This window comes from Astatotilapia calliptera, chromosome 6 (assembly GCF_964374335.1).
Source record: "Astatotilapia calliptera chromosome 6, fAstCal68.1, whole genome shotgun sequence".
NCBI classification, from domain to species: domain Eukaryota; kingdom Metazoa; phylum Chordata; class Actinopteri; order Cichliformes; family Cichlidae; genus Astatotilapia; species Astatotilapia calliptera.
In genome coordinates, this window is record NC_137427.1 from 34,682,094 (window position 1) to 34,707,330 (window position 25,237).

General features: G+C 41.6%; 1 long non-coding RNA gene across 1 annotated transcript; it reads left to right on the forward strand.

The window, feature by feature from the left end:
- Positions 1–13,663: 13,663 nt before the first annotated feature.
- LOC145429565 (uncharacterized) lies at positions 13,664–16,261 on the forward strand. The gene is made up of 3 exons (XR_013909810.1): positions 13,664–14,373; positions 15,511–15,694; positions 15,870–16,261. It is a non-coding gene; the product is annotated as an uncharacterized LOC145429565 (long non-coding RNA).
- Positions 16,262–25,237: the final 8,976 nt, after the last annotated feature.

Below are 25,237 nucleotides of genomic sequence, written 5' to 3' on the forward strand. Positions count from 1 at the left end.
AGTAAAGAGGAGCTGATGTCTAAAGATATCCAGAGGAGAATAAAACATCAGTAAAAATGCCATGGAGTTTGTTATGATGACATGACATTTTAAAACTTTGTATGACCTTTGTTGACATGTTGACAATACTCACCACACCTGTAAGAATCACTGTTTTTTTAGTTATGATGCTTTTTGTCCATTTGTGACCAATAAATGATCATGTAGATCTTGACAATCTCAGTGGAAGCAAAGCAAATTTTAATGCATTGTAAACATCAGCCCACTCTACATCCCTACAAGGTTTTATCAGAATTCAATCAAAACTTTTCCAGCTGTCGTGTTTATAGGCAGAATGACACAGATGCTATGCTACCAAAAACATCTCCTCATTGCCAGAGGTTATAGAGGGCATGATGTCAGCTTGATATAAGCGATCATTACATGAAAGGAATATCAACAACCTTGTTTCTTCATCTTCACCAAATCACTCAGAGTCATAAACATTTCACACAGCAGACATTTTGATTTTTTCAGCTCTTGTTGAAATCCCTCACCTAAAAGACTAGACGGGCATGGACTGTAACAGGAAGGTAGCAGCAGACAAAACCACCCTTTAACCTTCAATGACTCAGTTGTTGTAGCTTATTAAATAAGGAAGGCACAACAAAATAGTAAACAGCTTTAATCAATAAACAGATTTACTGAATGATGAGAATCCACACTGAATTACTGAAACCAAGAGTTTCTCAAAACAGCAGGATTTACTGCTAACATCATCATCTCATTAAGAGCATCCTTTAACTTAAAGATCCAGTTTCATTTTTAATGTACCTGCAGTCATCTTGAAGTTATATAGAAAGTTTCTTTCAAAAAATGAAAAATAAATCTATAGTTTTCTACAATGAATCACTAGCTAGTTAGCAAGCACTGTTACTGTTAGCTAAAATGGTCGTTCACTCTGTTCTTTGCTGCTGCTCCTAATGAGTATTTAGTATTTATTTATTTATTGTCATTGTCAAGAACAATGAAATTGCGTTTGGGGCTTCCATACAACCCAAAAAAAAGAGAAGAAAATAATAAATACCCCTTAAAACCCAAGTGTACATATTTAACCCAGTGTGACTCCAATGCAATAAGACAATCCTTAGCAATAATGTTCGTAGAAATTCAGACAAAGACCTGAGAAACATGACAAAATACAACAATGCAACCCATTCAATATTATTGTACTGTGAGATATGATATCAGATATGATAGTTATCTATTTAAGAAAGAGGGGGGGGGGGGCAGGAGGGGGAAGAGAATAAAGATATGATGCACCAATGTAGACCAGTTCATTGCTATTAAGTAGTTGGATATGGTTATTGTCCGTGAGAGGGGGGCAGAGAGTTCAGGAGCCTCACAGCCTGTGAGGCTCCTGAGTAACAAGGTATTTGTGTGTCACAGTGAATCACAACAACCTTTGTTTTATTTCAATGAAGATGATTTACAGAGAATGTGCTGTTTTGACTCTTCATCCTGACTTGCAGATCGAACAAACAGATTTCACATGAAGAAAAAGAAGAACAAAGAGTCACTCTCACAGAAGAAGTTGGCATTGAGCAGATGTTTGTTCTCATTGCAGAAGGTTTTGCTGAGTCATCACCCAAATGTACTCAAATATTTACACATGCCAACAAATAATGAGAAATGCAATAAAAGGTTGTCAGTAAGTTCACCAATTGTATTGATAACTTCCGCTGCCATGTTATAACTAAACCAGAGTGGACACTAGTATAGATCACCTGGTTCAGCATGTGATCCGTATGCTGTAAAGCTATTGCTATTGCAGAAGCTTGGTATTGAATCTGCCCTGGGCCATTTTGTTTACAGCGAGCTTGAGAACATGTGCTGTTTGACTTGCAGATTGAAGAAGGTGATATCAGGGGAGGAAGAATACCAAGAACTAAAGTACAGACACATTACGCAGAAGTAAGAAGACGTTTTTAGAAAGAGGAAATATTCTGCAGTTATTCAGAGGTCATTTACATAAAATGGACAGATGTCTAGTTTACCACTAAAAGAATGTCAGAACAGAGTAAAGAGGAGCTGATGTCTGAAGATATCCAGAGCAGAATAAATACACCAGGAAAAATGCCATGGAGTTTGTTATGATGACATGACATTTTAAAACTTTGTATGACCTTTGTTGACATGTTGACAATACTCACCACACCTGTAAGAATCACTGTTTTTTTAGTTATGATGCTTTTTGTCCATTTGTGACCAATAAATCATCATGTAGATCTTGACAATCTCAGTGGAAGCAAAGCAAATTTTAATGCATTGTAAACATCAGCCCACTCTACATCCCTACAAGGTTTTATCAGAATTCAATCAAAACTTTTCCAGCTGTCGTGTTTATAGGCAGAATGACACAGATGCTATGCTAGCAAAAACATCTCCTCATTGGCAGAGGTTATAGAGGGCATGATGTCAGCTTGATATAAGCGATCATTACATGATAAGAATATCAACAACCTTGTTTCTTCATCTTCACCAAATCACTCAGAGTCATAAACATTTCACACAGCAGACATTTTGATTTTTTCAGCTCTTGTTGAAATCCCTCACCTAAAAGACTAGACGGGCATGGACTGTAACAGGAAGGTAGCAGCAGACAAAACCACCCTTTAACCTTCAATGACTCAGTTGTTGTAGCTTATTAAATAAGGAAGGCACAACAAAATAGTAAACAGCTTTAATCAATAAACAGATTTACTGAATGATGAGAATCCACACTGAATTACTGAAACCAAGAGTTTCTCAAAACAGCAGGATTTACTGCTAACATCATCATCTCATTAAGAGCATCCTTTAACTTAAAGATCCAGTTTCATTTTTCATGTACCTGCAGTCATCTTGAAGTTATATAGAAAATTTCTTCCAAAAAATGAAAAATAAATCTATAGTTTTCTACAGTGAATCACTAGCTAGTTAGCAAGCACTGTTACTGTTAGCTAAAATGGTCGTCACTCTGTTCTTTGCTGCTGCTCCTAATGAGTAACAAGGTATTTGTGTGTCACAGTGAATCACAATAACCTTTGTTTTATTTCAGTGAAGATGATTTACAGAGAATGTGCTGTTTTGACTCTTCATCCTGACTTGCAGATCGAACAAACAGATTTCACATGAAGAAAAAGAAGAACAAAGAGTCACTCTCACAGAAGAAGTTGGCATTGAGCAGATGTTTGTTCTCATTGCAGAAGGTTTTGCTGAGTCATCACCCAAATGTACTCAAATATTTACACATGCCAACAAATAATGAGAAATGCAATAAAAGGTTGTCAGTAAGTTCACCAATTGTATTGATAACTTCCACTGCCATGTTATAACTAAACCAGAGTGGACACTAGTATAGATCACCTGGTTCAGCATGTGATCCGTATGCTGTAAAGCTATTGCTATTGCAGAAGCTTGGTATTGAATCTGCCCTGGGCCATTTTGTTTACAGCGAGCTTGAGAACATGTGCTGTTTGACTTGCAGATTGAAGAAGGTGATATCAGGGGAGGAAGAATACCAAGAACTAAAGTACAGACACATTACGCAGAAGTAAGAAGACGTTTTTAGAAAGAGGAAATATTCTGCAGTTATTCAGAGGTCATTTACATAAAATGGACAGATGTCTAAAAGAATGTCAGAACAGAGTAAAGAGGAGCTGATGTCTGAAGATATCCAGAGCAGAATAAATACACCAGGAAATTTGTTAAAGGAGTTTGTTAAAATGACGGTGAGCTGTAGGAACGTGTTCCCAATCTTTTGCTACTCCTCAGCCTCGTGTTTTCAGTAAAACCAAACGGCAACAATCAGAGGCTGACTTAGCCTCCCATGAAACCAAACTATGAGAACTTTGAGAGGACCACGGTTCACCAACATGAGGCAGCAACGTTTTTCAGAGACTGTTCCATTTGAAGTCCAGCTGTGGACATAAAACGAAATGACTGATTGAGCGTTATTAGTTTAAGCTCCAACATATGCTAGCAGGGACAACAAGAAAACCACAGTTGTTGTTATGAGCACCAAAAGCATGCAGCTAACATGCAGCTAACATGCAGCTAGTGCACATGGTGTTTGTCAGCAGCAGAGCTCTCGTACAGAACTCGTTTGTTCCACTGTTACTTTTAATAAAAAGAAAAGACGCACTAAGCCAGAGGTTGCAAACAGAATATAATGGCTAATGTGCCTGGTTGGTCATTAAACAGGACATATCACACTTGTTGTTTCTGTAAACTGATTGTTTATTATGTTTATGAATTATGAATGTTTATTTTTTTTTCATTTACTTGCTAATTTCTTTATTTATCCAAACAATGTAAGAACTAGGGATGGGTATCGTTTAGGTTTTATCCGATACCGGTGCCAAATCGGTACTTTTGAAACAGTGCCGGTGCTCAAACGGTGCTCAAACCGGTGCTTAAAGAATGGAGAACACAAAATTGGTCCAAAAACCTCTCATGTTCAGCTGGCTTTTTGTAAAAAGATAACAATGTTAGCCTTTTCTGCAGCTATGGGGCATATATGGTATCACTCTTGGCTGGAAGCAGTGCTTAAACAATGGAAAAAACACAAACTTTGTCCAAAAACCTCTCATGTTTAACTGTTTTCCACTTTTTCTTTGGTCATTTTAGCCTTTTTGGTCAGGGTGAAGGGAGTATCTGCCATCAAACAAGAGGACAGCCGCATGTAGCTATGATGATGTTTGCTAGTTCACCTTACATGCGTTAATTTAATAACGTGGTTAGCCTACTCAACGTAAATTACACACGAACAACATTAAGCAACATTAAGAGGATTTTTTTATTGGAGTCCCCTTCAGTCACAGTCTTGCTGTGAAACATTAACACATAAATGAATGTGCATTTAAAAATAAAATACATATTATTTATGTATTTATCTATTATGTATTTATTTAATATTTATGGGAAAAGCAGTTTATAATGTAATACTGTAATTTACTTGCACCTTCCATACTTTACACTTTCACTCTGACAGATCTACTGCCTGGAGCGAGGCCTGTGATCCCAGAGGAGCTATGAAGGAAACCGAGTTTAGGAGCTGGAGATGTTCCAGCAGTGATCATGGGTAACACGCGGTGTTTGTACAATAATATGAACACACTTGGTTGGCTGATTGATTTGTTTGTTTTTAGTTGCAGTAATTTATAAACTATTGTAATTAAATTGACCTATTTGATATCTTACATCTACTTTATTTATAACCTGTTTTCATGGTAAATTTGTTTTGCTCTTTTATCATTTTTATGAATGGAGTTACTGTGAGTATAATATGGCTTTTTTGACAAGAATGTGTGTAAGAAATAAAAATTTGTAATGTAATGTTAATTAAATCATTTAAATGATTATGTAAATTAACATCATGACATACAAACACCCCAAAAACATGGTGATAGCAACTTTATTTATACTCAAGCATCAGACAGAGAAAGGCAAAAGGGAATGCAATCATTTAAGTATGTATGAAGTTGAACTGTGTGCGATGCTGCTTATCCATCTATACAGGGACAGCACCTAACCACCCAGTTTATTTATTTGGTTGGTTGGATGGATGGATAAGTTTCAGTCAGACAGTTTCTGATCAGTCTGTTGGAGGAGGGATGATGTCAGGACAGAGATGAGCTAGAATGAAAACAGGGGGAAGAGGAGGGGAAACATGCTATTTTGTACACTGTTGTAGACACTATTGAAAACAGTGTCCTGTCTTGTTCTGTTGCCTTGACCTCACACACGTGTGGCTCCATAAAAGTGTTTTCAGTGAGTAAAGTTATAACAAGAAATTGTGAATGAATCCCACACACATAGAGACTGTTGAGGAAGTGATCCTGAGCTGCTGCTGTGAGGGGTTTTTTGTTTTGGGGTTTGTTTAATTTAGTTTTTTTTGTATTGTTTTTATTTTTTTTTATTTTTCTGTATTATACTTTTAGTCTTAAGAACATGTGTTGTATATTTATCACCCTTATGATAAAACCCATATCAGCCATTGTTTTATGGACTTTGTATTTTGAAGCCTCAACATTTGCTTTATTGCTATTGCTATGTTTTGTGAGCCTTTTGGGACCATATTAGGATGAGGGATCAGAATCTGGAGTCGTGCACACTACTGTTTCATTTAGCGTGTATCCGTAAGATTTGTACAGCAGATCCAAGTTGTGCCTTGAAAACAGGAAAGTCGTCTGCATAGAGGAAAACTGTAATAGCAGGCTTGTACAAAGTGAGGCTTTGTGCTTACATTTGCTGCAAACACTCGTTTTACCCTGTTTTGATACAGAATTCAGTTGAAATCAGGCAAGAACTGGACTTGTTTTTTATAATGTGTTCTTGTGACATGATTGTGTATCGCATATGTTTGATTTGACTTTCTGTGAGACAACAGTCGTCCGCTGACCAAAAAAGTTTTCCAAATACCACCACGTGATCAAGCCTGGATTTAGAAAAGAATAGCAAAAAAATCTGCACCTCCTGCTTCACATGCAATTTGTGTTTGTGTGTTCAGAGGCGGCGGCGAGAGGGGAAACCTCGGCTCATCCAGCTGGAGAGCCTGACCAGGAGGAGTCGAACATTAACTCTGCTCTTCCAGGGCGATTCACCCTATACAGGGCTCGCAAAATTCACTTCTACTGCAACAAGGCGGTCTGCTTGAGAGAAGGGTTACATCTCCTGGGTCTAGGTACGGTTTGCCCCTCTGGGGGCAGGGTACTGGGACCTGGGATATATGTTTGGGGAGTGTGAATGTGTGTACATTTTCTATTTGTGTCTGTCTCCACATCAGGTGAACGCCGAGTATTTGTTTTGTGTATATGGGGGTGGAAAGGCACATTTGTGTCTGCGTGCGCCTGTTCATCTGTGTCTATATGTCAGGTTGGGTCTTAGACTCCACCCCTCCGGGAACATCTCAGGCTCTCCGGGGTATAGAGACTTATCTCCCCTCACCACACTCCCTGCCGGTGACTGATGCCCTCAGACATTGGTGTGTTGGTGGCTCTTGGTGTCTGGGGCTGGGTGCTCATATATGTACCGCCTCACTCTTGGTGGCTGATTGGCGGGGCCTGGCGCCTGTGGCTCGGCTGGGCCCCTTCCGGGGGGTGGGATGCTCTCAGGCCTCTGGCCTCTGGGCCTGAGGCTCGGTCCTCTCTGGCACAGCCGGCTGCCGGCAGAGCCTGCGGGCATGTCACTGCAACCCCCTCTGGCCTCTGCTCTGTGGCTGCTGGGTGACCTCTCGTTTGGGCCGTGCCTTCTCAGAATAGAACCAAGGGGGGAGCAGATATAAAGAAAAGAGGAGGGCGCCTAGAACTGAGCCCTGTGGTACACCACACAAGAGAGCAGCGGAGGACGGCACATGGTCACAGAGACTGACACAAAAAGTTTGCCCCACCAAGTAGGACATGAACCACTCCAGTGCAGTTCCCCTAATGCCCACCCAGTGCTCCATACAAGAGAGTAAAATGGCATGATCCAGTGTATCAAACGTAGTTGTCAAATCTAAAAACACAAGAACAACATAGTTCCCAGCATCAGTAGCTAAAAATATGTCATTAAAGCTTATTCAGTGCTATGAAAGGGTTTAAAACAAGATTGAAAAACCTCTAAAACATTTTGCTTTCCCTGGAAGGTCATTCATTGGCTGTAAACTATCTTTTTAATAATTTTGGAAAGAAAAGATAGTTTGGAGATGGGCCTGTAATTTGCTAGAGTCATTGGATCAAGAGCAGGTTTTTTAATCAGGGGTTTGACTACAGCATGTTTAAAATTTTCCAGGGACTACACCTGACATCAAACTATGGTTTACCAGCTTGAGAACCAAAGGTCCAACTGTAGGTAATGTAGCGGTAGACTACTGTTCCCATAAGGCTATGTGTGTGTGTGTGTGGGGGGGGGGGGGGGGGGGGGCTTCCGGGGTTACGAGTAAAGTTGGAAAACATCACCCGAACACGCTGCGTCCAGTGTCATCATTTATACGTGGTGTCAGAAGTGCGAACGGCGGTCTCCACAGTTTTTTTTTCTCGTCTTTTTGTTTTCGTTTTTTCGAGTTCAGTACGGTGCAGTTAACTGCGAGAGAAGTTTTTGCATCGGTAACCCGAACAAGACCAGCATGCAAGTGAAGCGCGGCCGAGGCTGTGATTGGCGCTAGCAACAGGGCGCATGCGCGCGATCGAGCACGAGCCTCACATGTCGGAGGGAGGAGACGAGGTCGGCGCACCGGAAAGCTTGCATTCTGAACGCGAGGAAGCCAGGGATCCACACATCACGATGGCGACCAAGGTACAAATAACACCCCCAGAAACATTTGACTTTTCTCATCCTGCCGAATGGCCAAAGTGGATCAAAAGGTTCGAAAGATTTCGCATTGCAACCGCTTTTGATAACAAATCAGACGAGTATCAAGTTAACGCTCTCCTGTACGCTATGGGAGATGCTGCTGATGATGTTTTGGCAGTTTTACCACTGTGCGATGCAGATAAAAAGAAATATGCAACTGTCAAGAGGCATTTGACAAACATTACGTAGGAAAACGTAATGTAATTTTTGAAAGAGCACAGTTTAACTCCAGACAGCAACAGGATGGGGAAAGTACAGAGTCGTTCATCACTGCTGTGCACAAACTTGAAGAAAATTGTGCCTTTGGAGCACTCAAAGACGAACTCATAAGGGACAGAATTGTAGTTGGCATAAAAGACAAAAGACTGTCCGTGCTGCTGCAAATGGACTCAGAGTTTACTCTTGCTAAAGCCATTGAGAAAGTTAGGCAGAGCGAAACGGTAAAGAAACAACAATCAATACTTCACAGCAGCACGGCAGTGGAGAAAACACTGAACATGGACACAATACGGACAAATACAACACGTGGGAAAACGCAGACGTGGCAGAAGAAAGAACAAAAGCCAATCAAGCAAAGTGGAAAGGAATGTGGCCGCTGTGGTCGCAAGAACAAACACTCATGGAAAGAATGTCCAGCCAAAGAGGTACAGTGTCAAAAATGTCAGACAAAAGGGCACTTTGCTGCGGTCTGTCGCAGTAGTGAAGCTACAGCACTACGTGAAGTGACAGAAAATCAGAAAGATGCATACAGCGAGGATTGTGTGTTCTTGGGTGAAGTAGAGACTGGGAGGTCACAGCCCTGGGTGCAAAAGGTCAAGTTAAATGGGGAAAATGTATATTTTAAACTCGACACAGGGGCGGATGTTACATCTATTCCAGAGGGTTTGTACAGTCCAGACAGGGATGGTAAGCTGCAGAGACCCAGAAAGACGTTACTAGGGCCGGGCAGTAACCCACTCAATGTTAAAGGCTGCTTCGAGGCACAGCTAGCGGTGAAAGGGCGCAGTGTTTCTCAAGACGTCTACCTTGTGTCAGGTCTAGTACAGCCACTGCTAAGCAGGCCAGCGTGTGAGGCTCTGGGTCTTGTGTACAGAGTAAGCACAGTAACGGAATCGGTGACAGATTTCAGGGCAGCATACCCAGACATTTTTAAAGGTTTAGGCGTGCTGAGGGAGCCTTATCACATTGAGACAGAGCAAGGAGCTGTACCAATAGCCCTATCTGCCCCAAGACGCGTTCCTCTTCCCCTCAGAGATGTAGTGAGAAATGAGCTGCACAGAATGGAAGAAATGGGTGTTATCTCCAAAGTCACTGAGCCTACAGAGTGGTGTTCTGGCATGGTAGTGGTCCCCAGACCAGCAGGAAAGCCCCCCAGAATATGTGTGGACCTCACACCCCTGAACACAGTAGTCAAAAGAGAAAGACACATCCTCCCAGCAGTAGATCAAACACTAGCGATGATGAAAGATGCTAAAGTGTTCACAAAGCTCGACGCCCGGTCTGGATTCTGGCAAATTACGCTCACGCCAGAGTCAAGGCCACTCACTACCTTCATCACGCCTTTTGGAAGGTTTCAGTTCAACCGCCTTCCTTTTGGCATTGCATCGGCGCCGGAACATTTCCAAAGGCGAATGTCACAGATGCTGGAAGATTTTGAAGGGGTGATTTGTCACGCTGATGATGTGCTTGTATACGGCAGAGACAGGCAGGAGCACGACCAGAGGTTGCACTGTGTGCTCCAAATGTTTCAGAAGGAGGGTCTCACTCTGAATGAGAAGTGTGAGTTTGCTAAAAGTCAAATAATCTTTGGGGGACACGCAGTGTCAGCAAAAGGCATTGAGGCTGATCCCAACAAGATAACAGCAATCCAGCAGCTGCCGCAGCCTCAGAGTGTGGAAGATGTGCACCGTCTCATGGGCATGGCCAACTATCTTGCCAAGTTTATGCCACAACTAGCCACAATCACCACACCATTAAAGGAACTGCTAAAAGACAGAAATGAGTGGATATGGGCGGAGCCACAGAAAACAGCGTTTAGGAGACTAAAAGGGATATTAAGCTCTCCAGAAGTGCTCGCTCAGTACTCCAACTCAGCAGGCTGCTGCGCTTTACTTTCACCATTGTCCATGTTACAGGGAAGAACCTCGTCACTGCTGATGCTCTCTCACGAGCACTGCTGGCGGGGCCTCCTTCTGCTGGGGATCTTCAGCTGGAAACAGAGGTGGAGGTTTTCGTGGACGGTGTAGTTTCCCATCTCCCAGCAACAGATAAAAGGCTGGAGGAGATTAAGTTGGCGCAGGAAATGGATGACCTGTGTAGAAAGGTGGTGTATCAATGTGGGACAGGCTGGCCAGAAAAAGGTAAACTAGATCCAGAGTTAAAGGGGTACTGGCAATACAGAATGGACTTCAATCTAGTCCATGGTCTTCTAATGAAAGGGGAGAGACTTGTGATACCACCTCAAATGAGAGCGGAGGTTTTGTCACGTTTGCATGAAGGCCACCAGGGCGTTTCAAAATGCAGGCCGCGACCCGGCCCCGGATAAACAGTGTTGGAGAGTAACGGAATACATGTACCGCCGTTACGTATTTAGAATACAAAATATGAGTAACTGTATTCTGTTACAGTTACCGTTTAAAAAGGTGGTATTCAGAATACAGTTACTTTGTTGAAATAAATGGATTACACTGCGGTACTTTCCTGTTTCATTTTGTCACGGGTCAGGACTGTTTGGGTTTTGTTTGACAGCTACGTTCTTTCGTTCCAGGGGGTAGCGTTACGGTTGCCATGGTTACAGGGCGACGCTCTCTCTCTCTGCGACTGTGTGTTTCCTGGGTGAGAGAGCGCCTTTTCGTTGTTGTTGTTGTTGTTGTTGTGCTAAGCTAACAGGCAGAATGCTACAAGCATAGCTCTAAAGAATGTAGCATCATAGGCAGTGTAGTCCGTGCTGCAGGGAGAATGGACTGCCATACACGTTATGGGTCTGTGAGCGCGAGGAGGGAGAAAAAAGGATAATGGAAAGGTACGAGCAGTCATTGAGAAAAAACGGGAGCTGGAAGCACGTAAATATAATAATAACCACTGCAGCCAAGAAGAGTGCCTGACGAGCCCAGTTGTAAGTAAGCTATTAAGACTCGACTGTACACCGTGTTTGTGTTTTCCTCCGGAAAACTCTGGAGCAGTCTTTCAACGCCTCTCTCTGTCTCTCGCAAGAAAAGTTGACCCACACAACAAAGTAAAGCTATTTTTCGGCTACGAGCCGACAGGGACCCCGCCGTATTAGTCAGAGGTCCCTTTACTACAGTTCGGAGTCGCAGACCTTCAGTAATAGTAATAAATCACACAGCAATAGTACATTCACGTTGTTGTAAAAAGCATGATAATATATTAAGTAATCCAAAGTATTCAGAATACGTTACTGTCATTGAGTAACGTAACGGAATACGTTACAGAATACATTTTGGGGCATGTAATCTGTATTCTGTAATGGAATACATTTGAAAAGTAACCTTCCCAACACTGCGGATAAAGCGGATGAAGATGGATGGATGGAGGTTGTGTGATCTTTAACAGGCTGCAAAGGCTTGGTGTGTATTCCACACTAGAATGCACACCTACATCCTGGGAGCATGGGAAGAGGTCGTACCTTGTCTTATTGTTTTATGGTAGGATTAACGTAGCTACGTTTGTTCTAGTCTAAGTGCTTTTTTGTTTAGATGAAATGCTGGACTTCCTCACCGTGTTATCTAGGGTGAACCATTTGGGGTGAGGGGGGGGGTCTACCCTCTTCCTGACCAAGGATGTTTGTTGTGTGCTTTCATGTATATGACCCTTTGATCAGCAGTAACACACACACACACACCCACCACACACACACACACACACACACACGGTACTCTTTGTGTGTATGTAGACGTTATATGTTAATGAACCTATGCATATTCATGTAACCTCAATAAAAGGACAGTGGTACGGGAGAACGGACGAGAGCAACTGGGGTCAAGCGAAGGAACGGCGCCTGTCCCGTGCACGAGAAACATGAAGAACCTTGCCTACTTGTGTCTTGCTTTGCGGTGTAATTATATTGTCTTCAACGTTCCAGCGGATGGGTTCAAGCTACAAACCTATCAGTAGACAGGTGCGAAACATGTCAAAAACATAGGTTACAGTGCCGTGAACCAATGCTGGCAACTCCTGTTCCCGACCGCCCATGGCAAAAACTTGGCATGGATCTGTTCGAGTGGTCAAAGAAACACTTCCTGCTGATTATTGATTTTTTCTCAAGGTACATTGAGATAGCTGAACTGAGACACACAACTGCAGAGGTCACTATTAATGCTGTAAAAGAAGCCTTTGCAAGACATGGAGTTGCCGGGACTGGTATCGGATAACGGGCCGCAATTTTCATCAGAACAGTTCAAGCACTTTGCCAAAGAGGTACCCCCAAGCCAACGGGGAGGCAGAACACGCTGTTCGTACTGTTAAAGACTTGTGGGAAAAGGACTGTGACTACACCAGAGCACTGCTAGCGTACAGGGCCACCCCACTGGAACATGGGCTCTTGCCGGCGCAGTTGCTTATGGGGAGACACCTGCGGACCACGCTGCCACAAGCTGTGGCAAAGCTGGTGCCAAAGTGACCTGACCTACAGGCTTTTCGCAAAAAAGATGAAGAGGGGAGGCGTGAGCAGGCAAAACACTACAACCGCAGACATAGAGTCAGACCGCTTCCGGAACTATCGTCAGGACAGAAAGTGTGGATTACCACTGAAGGAACTACTGGAGCAGTAGTTGGACCTGCCAGTGCTCCCAGATCCTATGTGGTAGAGACAGACAGGCGTTTTCTGAGGAGAAATAGGAGCCACCTCAGGGACTATTACCAGATCTGGTCGAGTGGTGAGACCTCCTGAAAAACTGGATGTGTAATTCTCTGAAGTTATCCATTCATGCCCTATTCAAAGATGGGTTAAGCTGTTAGAGATGTTTACAATAATGTGTTTTGTTTAAATGTAAGTGAACAAATGAGGGATGTGTATAATTTTCACGTTTCATGATGTTCCCCATTTCTGTTCTAGTGAGCTGTTTGAGTCGTTATGAAGTATGTCTTTAGCTAAAAGGAGGAGGTGTAGCAGTAGACTACTGTTCCCATAAGGCTGTGTGTGTGTGTGGGGGGGGGGGGGGGGGGGGGGGGCTTCCGGGGTTACGAGTAAAGTTGGAAAACATCACCCGAACACGCTGCGTCCAGTGTCATCATTTATACGGGTAACACCACTTTTAAGACCCGAGGAGGGACAGCATCATTTGGAGACCCTGCAGGCTTAGAACGACCAACAGTCTCCTTTAAAGAGGACAGAGTGGCTCAAACCTGTCAAAGACAGCAGAGCAGGGGTCATGAGCACAAGGAGAGATTTGGGCCCTGGTGGAGGAGACCTCCTCACTACAAAAGTGTAAAATATTTTCACAGGCTTCAGACGAGGGCTCCATACAGTCAGTACGTGGTGCACAAAGAACAGGATTAGTGGTTTTAAATAAAACACGCAGCTTGTGGCAGTTTGACAGAATAATGTCAGATACGCCCAGCTCGACAGCACTCACGTGTGACAGCTCGGGTCGTGTCGTTCAGCCAGGGCTCAGATTTAGTTTTAGGGTGCCTGGTTTTTAATGGAGCCACGATGTTCAAAGCAGTCTGGCAGGTGGAATGAAACCATGAGCTTAGTTCCCCAGTCTGGCTGTATAAAAACTCCAGGTTAATTACCTTCTTTTTCTCCAGGAAGAAAAGCAAGGTAATTAACAAGGAGCAACACATTTATTTTTTTTAAAAACAAGACACATTCAATATTTGCATGAAGAACGTTCCAGCCAATGGAGTGTTGTTGATAAAGTTCTTCTCTGTGATTGGTGACTCCATGACCACCAGTACAGTGAGAAGAGGTTTAAAAAGGTCCCAGCACAGCATTCACTGCAAGCAGAATGACAGCAATGGCTCATCTGAAGTTCCTCCTTCTCCTTTTGTGGGTTGGTGAGTCAACAACAGCACTTATTTCGTATGTGTGTGTGTTTGTTTTTAAAAAACTGTTCCTCGGGTAATCAGATATCTGCGTTAAACAAGTTTTGCTGTCATGGTTCCAGGTTTCTGTGGGTTTTTTGTTTGTTTTTTTAATTATTAGAGATTTTTTTTCATTCAGGAGACTTTTTACAGCTTTTCTTTTAAAAGCTCGTTGTCTGGTCCCAGTGCTGCTTTCAGGGATTCTGAGCTGTGTGAAAGAAATAGCACGTTGTGCCTCACCACCGTAGTATTGCAAACCATGCCAATCCTTAAAGTATAACACTGCACAGACATGGATCATTACTCTGCTTAGATGAGTAGATTTATTGATAATGACTGATATGAAATGTAAGAGATGTGAAAGCCTTTTTTTTAACATTTAAATGTTTTTAATGATAACTTTATTAGATGTTTTGTTTTGTGTTTATTTTTTGTGGGGTTTTGTGGGGATTTTTCTTTTGGTTTTGTTTGGTTGTTTGTTTTTTTACGTACCTCACACCAAATACGAATATAAAGAAATATGTGTGAACTTTTCAAATTTAAATCTAAATTCAAATTCTCATCTATATGGTGGTGCAAAAGAATGTTTTACTGCTTGGCAAATATCACTTAAGTAATCCCTTTAATATTAATTTTCAAACATTGTCTAGCAATGTAAAATACATCTCTGTCTTTAGACCTAGTGGAACTCAAATGGGTTTTAATCTGTTTTAAATGAAAGCTCTCCCCACCTGCAACAGACATTCTGTACTTAAATAGAAATACAAATACTACTTTTAAAAAAATACTGCAGTATAAGTTGAAGTACTGATTCAACTCTTTACTCAAGTAAAAGTAGAAAGGTACCGGCTCTGAAATGTACTCATGTAAAAAGTATCTTTTTCTATGTGCAAAGCTAAATGAACTGTATGTAATAACATAACATCAGTTGATGGGAATACAAACTTTAGCCTAACTTTTTTCATTCTAATTATACTTAGCTTGAATCTGAAGAGTAGGGAGTAAAAGTAAAAAGTAGTCAGAAAAAAAGAACTACTTAGGTAAAGTACCTCAAAATTGTACTTAAGTAAAGTTAAAAAAAACAATTTATTGTACTGTACTGTATTTCAGGTGTCACAGTAAGCACCGTGGTGGATTTGCGCAAGAGAATCTATGGTGGTCACGACTGTCAAAATGAGCGTCGCTATCACGTGAAAGTTATTTCACAAAAGGATGGAATAGCGGGCTACTGTGGCGGCTCACTGATCCATCCACGGTGGGTTTTGACTGCAGCTCACTGCCAGGAGAGTGGATGGTGAGAAATCTACAGTTTTTACATAAAGAAAAGTCATTAACAAATTGTCCTGCAATGTGTCTTAAAATACTGAAGCAAAAATAATTACCAATAATTTTTCATAGCAACAATAAGATAATAACAACATTCATCATTCTCATATTTTAATAGTACAGTCACGATTTCTCTTGTGCAGGACTCTGAGTGTGATTGTTGGAGTTCATCCAGGTCCAGGACAGGTCCAGGAAGTGGCAAAGAAAAAGCCCTATAAACAAAGCATCTTTGACTGTCTTCAGTGTCGTTAAGACAAACATATGGAAGATAAATATCTTTAATAGAAAGCATGACATCATGCTACTGGAACTTTCTGAGCCACTGACTGGGATTCAGCCTGTAGCCTTACCTGACTGTAACAACCCTCCTAAAAAGTGAGTTTTCATGAAATTACTGTGTATTCATTCTTGAGATGCTGATATAAGATGTTTCAGGTTCTTATGTTAATGTTTTGATTTTTTTCTACCCAATGATTACCTGTGCCAGATGACTGTTTTTTTTTATTTGTTTTTTTAATTAAATGTCACAATTTCATATTGGTAATTCTTTAACTTTGTATTGCAGTAGTCAGAATTCCACATACTGTTTTTAACCCAATCACACAGCTTCAATAACATTTCTGTATTTTTAGCATATTATTATGAAGTACTGGGTCGGCAGCCTTTTCAGAATTTAGTCTCCCTCTTCTGGGCGACTGGCTTCAGAGTGGTGGACAGTGAAGCAAGGTTAATCTGTTAGTGATGCACGCTGAGCCTAATTTCTAAGTTTTCAGTGTTTCAGGTGGCTCTCTTGTTACCTGGTAAGATCACCATGGAAATATGCTCCTGTTGAGATTATGTTCAGAGTTTTTGTGTAAAATGAGCAGGAAGCATCAAATTTTCATTAGTTATTTAATTTATAGTATGCTTTAAACATGACATAGATTGTCTGCTGAACTAATAAGTTTTATATAAGCAACTTGTTAAGACATACATTACTAACACCATCAGTTTAGGAGCAAACAGGTTAGGTTGAATCTGCTCTGCTTCACACTGCTGGAAATACAGCTAATACAACACAGATTAGAAAATGTATCAGTAACATTTGTAAACTATTTATCAGCTGTTCAATCTACAAATTTCAATTTGATCTGGAGCCAAAATAAAGTGACTTCCTGGCCTTCTTTATTAAGCTATGGGCATTGAAAACAGTGAGTGACCTGTTTTAAATGTACGCCGTTTAAAGTTTCAGATCTCCAATGTGTGGCTGTCATGTTAGATTTAAAACAGCAGCACCGATAGCACAGTGATGATCAAATCATAATGTTTCTGCAACTTTTCTTTGATTTGCAACACCAGCGTTGTATTTTTCTGTTATATATTTTTATATTATTTATAGCACACACACACACACACAACCATCTCTAGGGTATACAGAAAGTGGCATGAAAATGTAAAATATCCAGTGAGTCGCAGTTTTCTGGATGAAAATGCTTCGTCAGTGCCAGATATCAGAATGGCCAGCCTGCTTTGAGTTGATGGGAAGGCAACATCTCGAACACTTAAAATAAAATCGCAGGAAGGTTAAGAGCCTCTGTAACCACATGTATCTTTGTTTTGTTTTTTAAACACCATCTAATATGCTTAACACAACTTAACACATTAGACATAAAGACATAATTCAAAGCAACATCGTAGCAAGATCTGCAACATCTCTTCAACTTTTATTTTGAGTGTATTTTTACATTTTGAGTAGATGTTTGCTGGGTTTCTGCTGACGTCAACCCATTTTTGTGATCATACTAATTTGCCCTGTCTGACTAATGCTGACAGTCTATGGCTGAGAGGATTGCGCCTAATTCATGGATTCTGCATTGCTTGAGAACTGTTTGCTCATCAAGATGACCAAATCCCAAGACTGTAAAAAAACCGCTCTCAATTTGTTCATTCTTGTGTTATAAGCAGACCTTGACTAAAAAAATTGTATCTTGTGTAAATCTTTTTTACACACACAAAAAATCTCATCTATAGATGCACAAACATAAAATTTTCAGAGATTTTGGTTCATAAGGTTACAAAACTCAGTTCACAACTACAAATTTCCCACGTGTGGGACTAATAAAGGTTATCTTATCTTATCTTATCTTATTTGCTTTACAAGTACAAAGTATTTATGACCACAGTTTGAGCCCATACAAATGGAGCCAAGCCATGAGGCAGTAGCAGGTAAATGACAGTGAGTTGTTAATGCAGCAGAAAGTGTCAGAATTTTCCTTGTGAATCAAACATATTTATAAGCTTCTTAGTAAAGCTGTGTGGAAGCGACTTGGTGACCAGAAAAAAAAACATAGTATAGATCATTTTGAGAATAAAGTTGAAATTTTGAGATTTATTAATTTATTTGATGTTTAAAACACATGGATGGACCTGAAAGTAATTGATTATTATTTATTGGTCTGTTTCTAGAGGAGACGTCGTTCAGGTTGCAGGACTTGGTGGGTATAGGGTAAATGCGACAGGCCACACACGTAAGAAAGTTTTTTGATGAATTATTTCACAGTTTATGCTAGACTTTACTTTGGTTTCTGTGTCTGTTTTACAGTTACATTCACGTTTTATTTGACTACTGTAATATAAACAAAGATTTTATATTTTATAGTAGATATACTGTATGCCAGGTTCCTTGTTTAAAAATCATTTGGAAACATCCAGAAAAAAGACAAAACATCAATCTCCTCAAGATTTTAGTTTTTGAAAGGTTATGAATGACTTTTGTTCTTTGGCTTTTTTCTCTAGTTGATGATGAGCCATTTAATCTCCAGTGTGCAAACATGCATGTTGTTGACTGTGAGCCTACCAGAAACTCTCCATGTTTTTCAGATGTGCCGTATAACAACAGGCTGTGTCTGAAAGAACCTAATGTAGATACACGTGAGGTAAGTTGACTGCTAACATTACTGTATATCATCTGTGTATGTTTTAGATCTTTTGGAAGAAACTTAAACACAAATTATATTTTTCTCTCTCAGGGTGATTCTGGTGGTGGAGTGATTTACAACAACATGATTTATGGTGTAATCAGTGGCAGTGGTGTACGTGCCTGTACTGGACCAGCTGTTACTGTGAATGTTTGTTCTTACATGAAATGGATAAACCAGACAATTTATCCAAAAAGTAATGGAAAATAACTGAATGAAAATAACATCCAGAATAAACAATCATCTCTACATGAAACTTGTGTGCTGTGTGTTGTTTCTACTCTAGAACATCTTCATGTTAACTGCAAATTGTGAACCTTTTTCTTTGGTCTAAAATATTGTGTCAGATTTGCAGCTTGTGTGTTTGAATGTGGTGTCAGATGTGTAGCAGCTCATCCTGTTGTTCAGAAACTCTCAGACTCACACTGTGAAGATGCAGAAAGGCTTTCTGATCAGACATGCCACCAATCAGCTGCAGGGCATGAACATGATAAACTTCATGAATCAGAGCTGATTGTTGAGGCTGAAAATGTTCACGTGGAGGCTGTTGGCCTCCGTGCACTGAGGGCATTAAAATAAATACAGTAACCATCAAAATAAGTTTTGTTGATAAAATACATTTCTTGAAACTGTCCAAAGGCTGAAAATGTTTACGTGGAGGCTGTTTGCTCATTGGTGGCAGATAAACTTTTCTTTTAATCACTTCACTATACAGGGCATTAAAATAAATACAGTAACTATCAAAATAAGTTTTGCTGATAAAATGCATTTTTTGAAACTGTCCATTGTTTTGTCCGAACTCTAATCACCCCCCAAAACAGAACATAAATAAAATAAAATCATAATACATATGAACATATGTATTTTATATCTCATAATACATTGTTTCCATCTTATCTTCAGTCCTGCATTTTTATACTTCTAAAACCAAAGTGAAAACTAATCTTTTAATATTCACAAAGCTCATGGACACTATTACTCAAACCAGATGTCGCTGTTACACAAAACTATTTCACTCTAATGCTTCTCGCGTAAACACTGTCATAACTATTCTCATAACCAATAAACTGAGAATGTGTTTCACCTCATCAAAGCTCTATAACATATAGTTTTTTTAAAAAATATTTATATTGCTTATTGTCACTGGAGGTTTTTATTTTAAGACCTGTAGAACATTAAAAGAAAATTAATATGAGAATAGATTTCAGGATTTCATCATGATTCATTTTCCATATTAGGCAGCACATTCAAATTTCCTGTGAAGTAGTGAAAACATTTCAAAGTAGATATCATTAAATGCTAATTAAAACAACGTCTTTTAAATTGCATCAATATTTTCCTACTGAGCAGTAAAAGCACACAGAGCTCTTTTAACGTGAAGCAGCAAAGTGATGTTTAAATATTGTTTATTATTACAATAAGAGACTAAATTAACTTGTTTTGAACTCCTCAGTTTTCTCTTTCAATGCTGCTGTTTGTTTCCTCCTCCACTTGTAACGTCAGGGAATGTGCATAGCGCCCTCTGCTGTGTGTTTGAGAGCACTGCACTGCATGGTCATTAAATTAAACTGTGCGGAGGTATAACATGAGCAAAGGAAGCTCATGAAGTGAAGACGTTTCTTGGTTAAACATCATCCAGAACCTTAAAGAAGTAAGGTCGCTTTCTTTCCAGGCTCCTTAGACAACCATGACCTGGATGACTGAGAACCTACAAACACACATGAGCAGCAGTTTATTTAATGTGGAGGTGAGCGGTGCACAAACCAACAACCAACAAGTTTTATTGAACCCTACTTCAGCCAATCAGCGGTGTGTGTGTGTGTGTGTGTGTGTGTGTGTGTGTGTGTGTGTGTGTGTGTGTGTGTGTGTGTGTGTGTGTGTGTGTGTGTGTGTGTGATTATATTGTATGATATTTTAATCGTGCTCTGTTACAATGTTACTGTTTTGGTTGTGCTGCATGAATACCTACAACCACGATTACCGACACTAACAAGCTGATCTACAATACGGCAGCAGTGATCAGTGAGATGCTTGGCTACAAGTTGAACAGCCACAAGGGGCAGTACCCTCCATGGAGAAGGAGGCTAGAGGGCAAGATCAAAGTAGCACGGAGAGAGGTTAGCCAACTAACAGAGTTGCAGAAAGGTGCGACAAATAAGGTGCCTAAGAAATACAGCAAGCTGTCCATACCTGAGGCCTTGGAAACTGCCAAGCAAAGACTCACAGCCTTGGCCAGCCGCTTGAGGAGGTACACCAGAGAGATAGAAGGCAGGAGAATAAACCAGCTGTTCTCCACAGAACCAGCAAAGGTGTACTCTCAGTGGCAAGGGAACAATAAGAGAACAGCACCACCAAGGCTGGAGACGGAGCAATACTGGAAGAGCATATGGGAGAAGGATGCAACCCATAACGGCAATGCTCAGTGGCTAGTGGATCTGAGGGCAGACCACAGCGACCTCCCTGAACAGGGTCCAGTAACCATCACAGTGGCAGATATCCAAGAAAGGGTCTCCAGTATGAAGAGTTGGACAGCACCAGGGCCCGACATGGTTCACGCCTACTGGCTGAAGAAGCTGACTGCACTCCACGAGCGTCTGGCAGCACAAATGAACCAGCTGCTAGTTAACGAGAGACACCCGGAATGGCTAACTGAAGGCCGGACGGTCCTGATCCCCAAGGACCCCAAGAAGGGACCGGTCCCCTCCAACTACCGACCAATAACCTGCCTCAGCACCACATGGAAGCTCCTGTCAGGCATCATATCGGCTAAGATGAACAGGCACATGGGTCAATACATGAGCGGGACACAGAAAGGAATTGGCAAGAATACCAGAGGTGCAAAACACCAGCTACTGGTAGACAGAACAATCAGCCGAGACTGCAAGACCAGACTGACCAACCTGTGCACTGCCTGGATTGATTACAAGAAGGCCTATGACTCAATGCCCCACAGCTGGATACTGGAATGCCTAGAATTGTACAAGATCAATGGGACCCTAAGAGCCTTCATCAGGAACTCAATGGGGATGTGGCGTACAACACTAGAGGCCAACTCCAAGCCCATAGCACAAGTTACCATCAAGTGCGGGATCTACCAAGGAGATGCTCTGTCCCCACTGCTGTTCTGCATAGGCCTGAACCCCCTCAGTGAGATCATTAACAAGACTGGCTACGGATACCGACTACGGAACGGAGCAGTTGTCAGCCACCTCCTGTACATGGATGACATCAAGCTGTATGCCAAGAGTGAACGAGACATCGATTCACTGATCCACACTACCAGGCTATACAGCAATGACATTGGAATGTCGTTCGGACTGGAGAAGTGTAGTCGGATGGTAACAAAGAGAGGGAAGGTAGTCAGAACTGAGGGGATTGAACTACCAGAAGGCAACATTGCAGACATAGAGGACAGTTACAAGTACCTGGGGATCCCGCAGGCAAATGGGAACCATGAAGAGGCCGCTAGAAAGGCTGCAACCACCAAGTACCTGCAGAGGGTCAGGCAAGTCCTGAGGAGTCAGCTGAATGGTAAGAACAAGATCCGGGCCATCAACACATACGCCCTGCCCGTGATCAGGTACCCTGCTGGGGTAATAGGCTGGCCAAAGGAGGAGATAGAAGCCACTGACATAAAGACAAGAAAGCTCCTCACCATGCATGGAGGGTTTCACCCCAAGTCCAGCACCCTGAGGCTGTACGCTAAGCGGAAGGAAGGGGGCCGGGGACTGGTGAGTGTCAGCACCACAGTCCAGGATGAGACAACGAACATCCAAGAATACATTGGGAAGATGGCCCCAACTGACCGAGTGCTCAGTGAATACCTCAGGCAGCAGAAACCCAAGAAAGAGGAGGGAGACGAGGAACCATCATGGAAGGACAGGCCCCTGCACGGTATGTACCACCGGCAGATAGAGGAGGTGGCTGATATCCAGAAATCCTACCAGTGGCTGGACAAAGCTGGACTGAAAGACAGCACAGAGGCACTAATCATGGCAGCACAAGAACAAGCTCTGAGTACAAGATCCATAGAGGCTGGGGTCTATCACACCAGGCAAGACCCCAGGTGCAGGCTGTGTAAAGATGCCCCAGAGACAATCCAGCACATAACAGCAGGGTGCAAGATGCTAGCAGGCAAGGCATACATGGAACGCCATAACCAAGTGGCCGGCATAGTGTACAGGAACATCTGTGCCGAGTATAACCTAGAAGTCCCGAGGTCAAAATGGGAGATGCCCCCAAGGGTGGTGGAGAATGACCGAGCTAAGATCCTGTGGGACTTCCAGATACAGACGGACAAAATGGTGGTGGCTAACCAACCGGACATAGTGGTGGTAGACAAACAGAAGAAGACGGCCGTAGTGATCGATGTAGCGGTTCCGAATGACAGCAATATCAGGAAGAAGGAACACGAGAAGCTGGAGAAATACCAAGGGCTCAGAGAAGAGCTCGAGAGGATGTGGAGGGTGAAGGTAACGGTGGTCCCCGTGGTAATCGGAGCACTAGGTGCGGTGACTCCCAAGCTAGGCGAGTGGCTCCAGCAGATCCCGGGAATAACATCGGAGATCTCTGTCCAGAAGAGCGCAGTCCTGGGAACAGCTAAGATTCTGCGCAGGACCCTCAAGCTCCCAGGCCTCTGGTAGAGGACCCGAGCTTGAAGGATAAACCGCCCGCAGGGGCGTGCTGGGTGTTTTTTTTTATATAATATCCTGTTACTCTGTAACTTATGTCGGTGCTGTGCTTTTTTGGAAATCGAATTTCCCAGAGGAACCCACCCGAGGGATTAATAAAGTTCTATCTAATCTATCTAATCTAATCTATACAGTCTTGCTAATGACCTTCTAATTGTATTCAGATGTGTTGCAGCAGGGACACATATAAAAGTTTCAGAACACCGGCCCTCGAGGATTTGAGTTGGACACCCCTGATCTAGATCCACTGAGTAAACACAGCACTGCAAACACAGAAATTTCAAATACAAGATACTTTTACTCAAATGTTTGACTCTCACTTCTCCTCCACCTTGTGCTGTTTAGTCTTAAATGTCTGACTGTGCTGAGAATATGTGTCAGCTATAGTCAGTGTTTTACATGAAGTTTATGATGTGGTGATGAGGAAAAAGGTGGATCTATCTCTAAGTTCGATCTCTTAGGAATAACTCAAGTGCTTTGAATATATTATATGATTTGAAAACAAATAATTGACATTAGAGCCCAGGTTTCCTGTCCACCATCACATTAGCTGAGTAGTTGGCAAATCTGTGGGGAACAGAGAAGATCAGCCATCAGTCAGTCAGAAGTTTCTGTTTTTTGAAGAAGAAAAAAATCAATCAGTTGAGTTCGACTACAGACACTCCATCACACTAATGCAGGGACCCATTATGAGACATCAGTCCTCTGAGATCTGAGAGGAGACGGTTTGTATCAAGTAAACCAAACTGACAACTGACCACAGAGCATATAATTAAAGTCATTTTGTTGCTCTGTTGGGCATTTATAGAGACCGTGCCTGGTAAGATAACACAACATTTATGCAGCACTGCCCCTGTGTGGTCACACTGAAACACAACAGCTTCTCATTTTCTTCACTAGTCGCTGCTGAAAGTGTAATTTTAATCATCCCTTCACCAAAAAAAACCCCCATTAAAATAAAAATAATGAAACTAATCAAATGAATTAACTCTTGATGATCTTATTATTAGTTTCTATCATCCACCTACTTTCTTACTGCCTCATCTCACACACACTCTCTCTACTCAGCATCCTCCAGTTTTTATTTGTCTGTCCTTCCAGAACAATCAGTCAATATAGCTGACTGAGTTCTCCTCGAGGCATAATTGCAGTTTTATCATCCCCATTCTTTTAATTTTACAACTTGTTAGTTGTATTGTTTGTCATAATCTGTCATCACCAATAAAATCCTGAAAGTTTATATAAGAAGAACTTACAAAATACCTTTTGTAGTATTTTGCAAGACAATCCAGGGATCAGAGTCAAGCTTTTAAAAATGGGTTAAATAAAATTATGTGGCCACATGTTTGTAGTCAAAGTAAATTATTGTGTTTGTGTGCAAAATCCCAGTCATAAAAAGAGCAGCTTATAATAATGTGTTCACTGTTATAACAATGCAAATTGAATCGAACGCACTCTGAGGGAGTATAAGTTAAAGTACAACACCACCTCGCCTCTGTTTGATAAGCCAACGGCAGGAGAAGACATTTTACTAACAGAGATAAACGTTAGCAGCTGCTAACCATCTGCAGGCAGACTGGAAGTAAAACTCCTGCAAACCCAAAACTTGCCACTGTTTTACCTTTTTATATAAGTGGCACAAAAATGTAAAGAGACTAAATTTAACTTCACTTGTAAACTGTTGTTTTTGTTAGTCTGTGAGCTTTGAGTGCAGAAACAGTGAGTATCCTCAAACCACAAAACACATACTGTGCACACTTTTTTCTTTCTGCTGCATTAATGAACGTGCTTGACACGAATTCTCCTGGTATCATGTCTTGACCACAGCTCTGACTTACAGCTGGAATTGAGTGCCAACTTCGC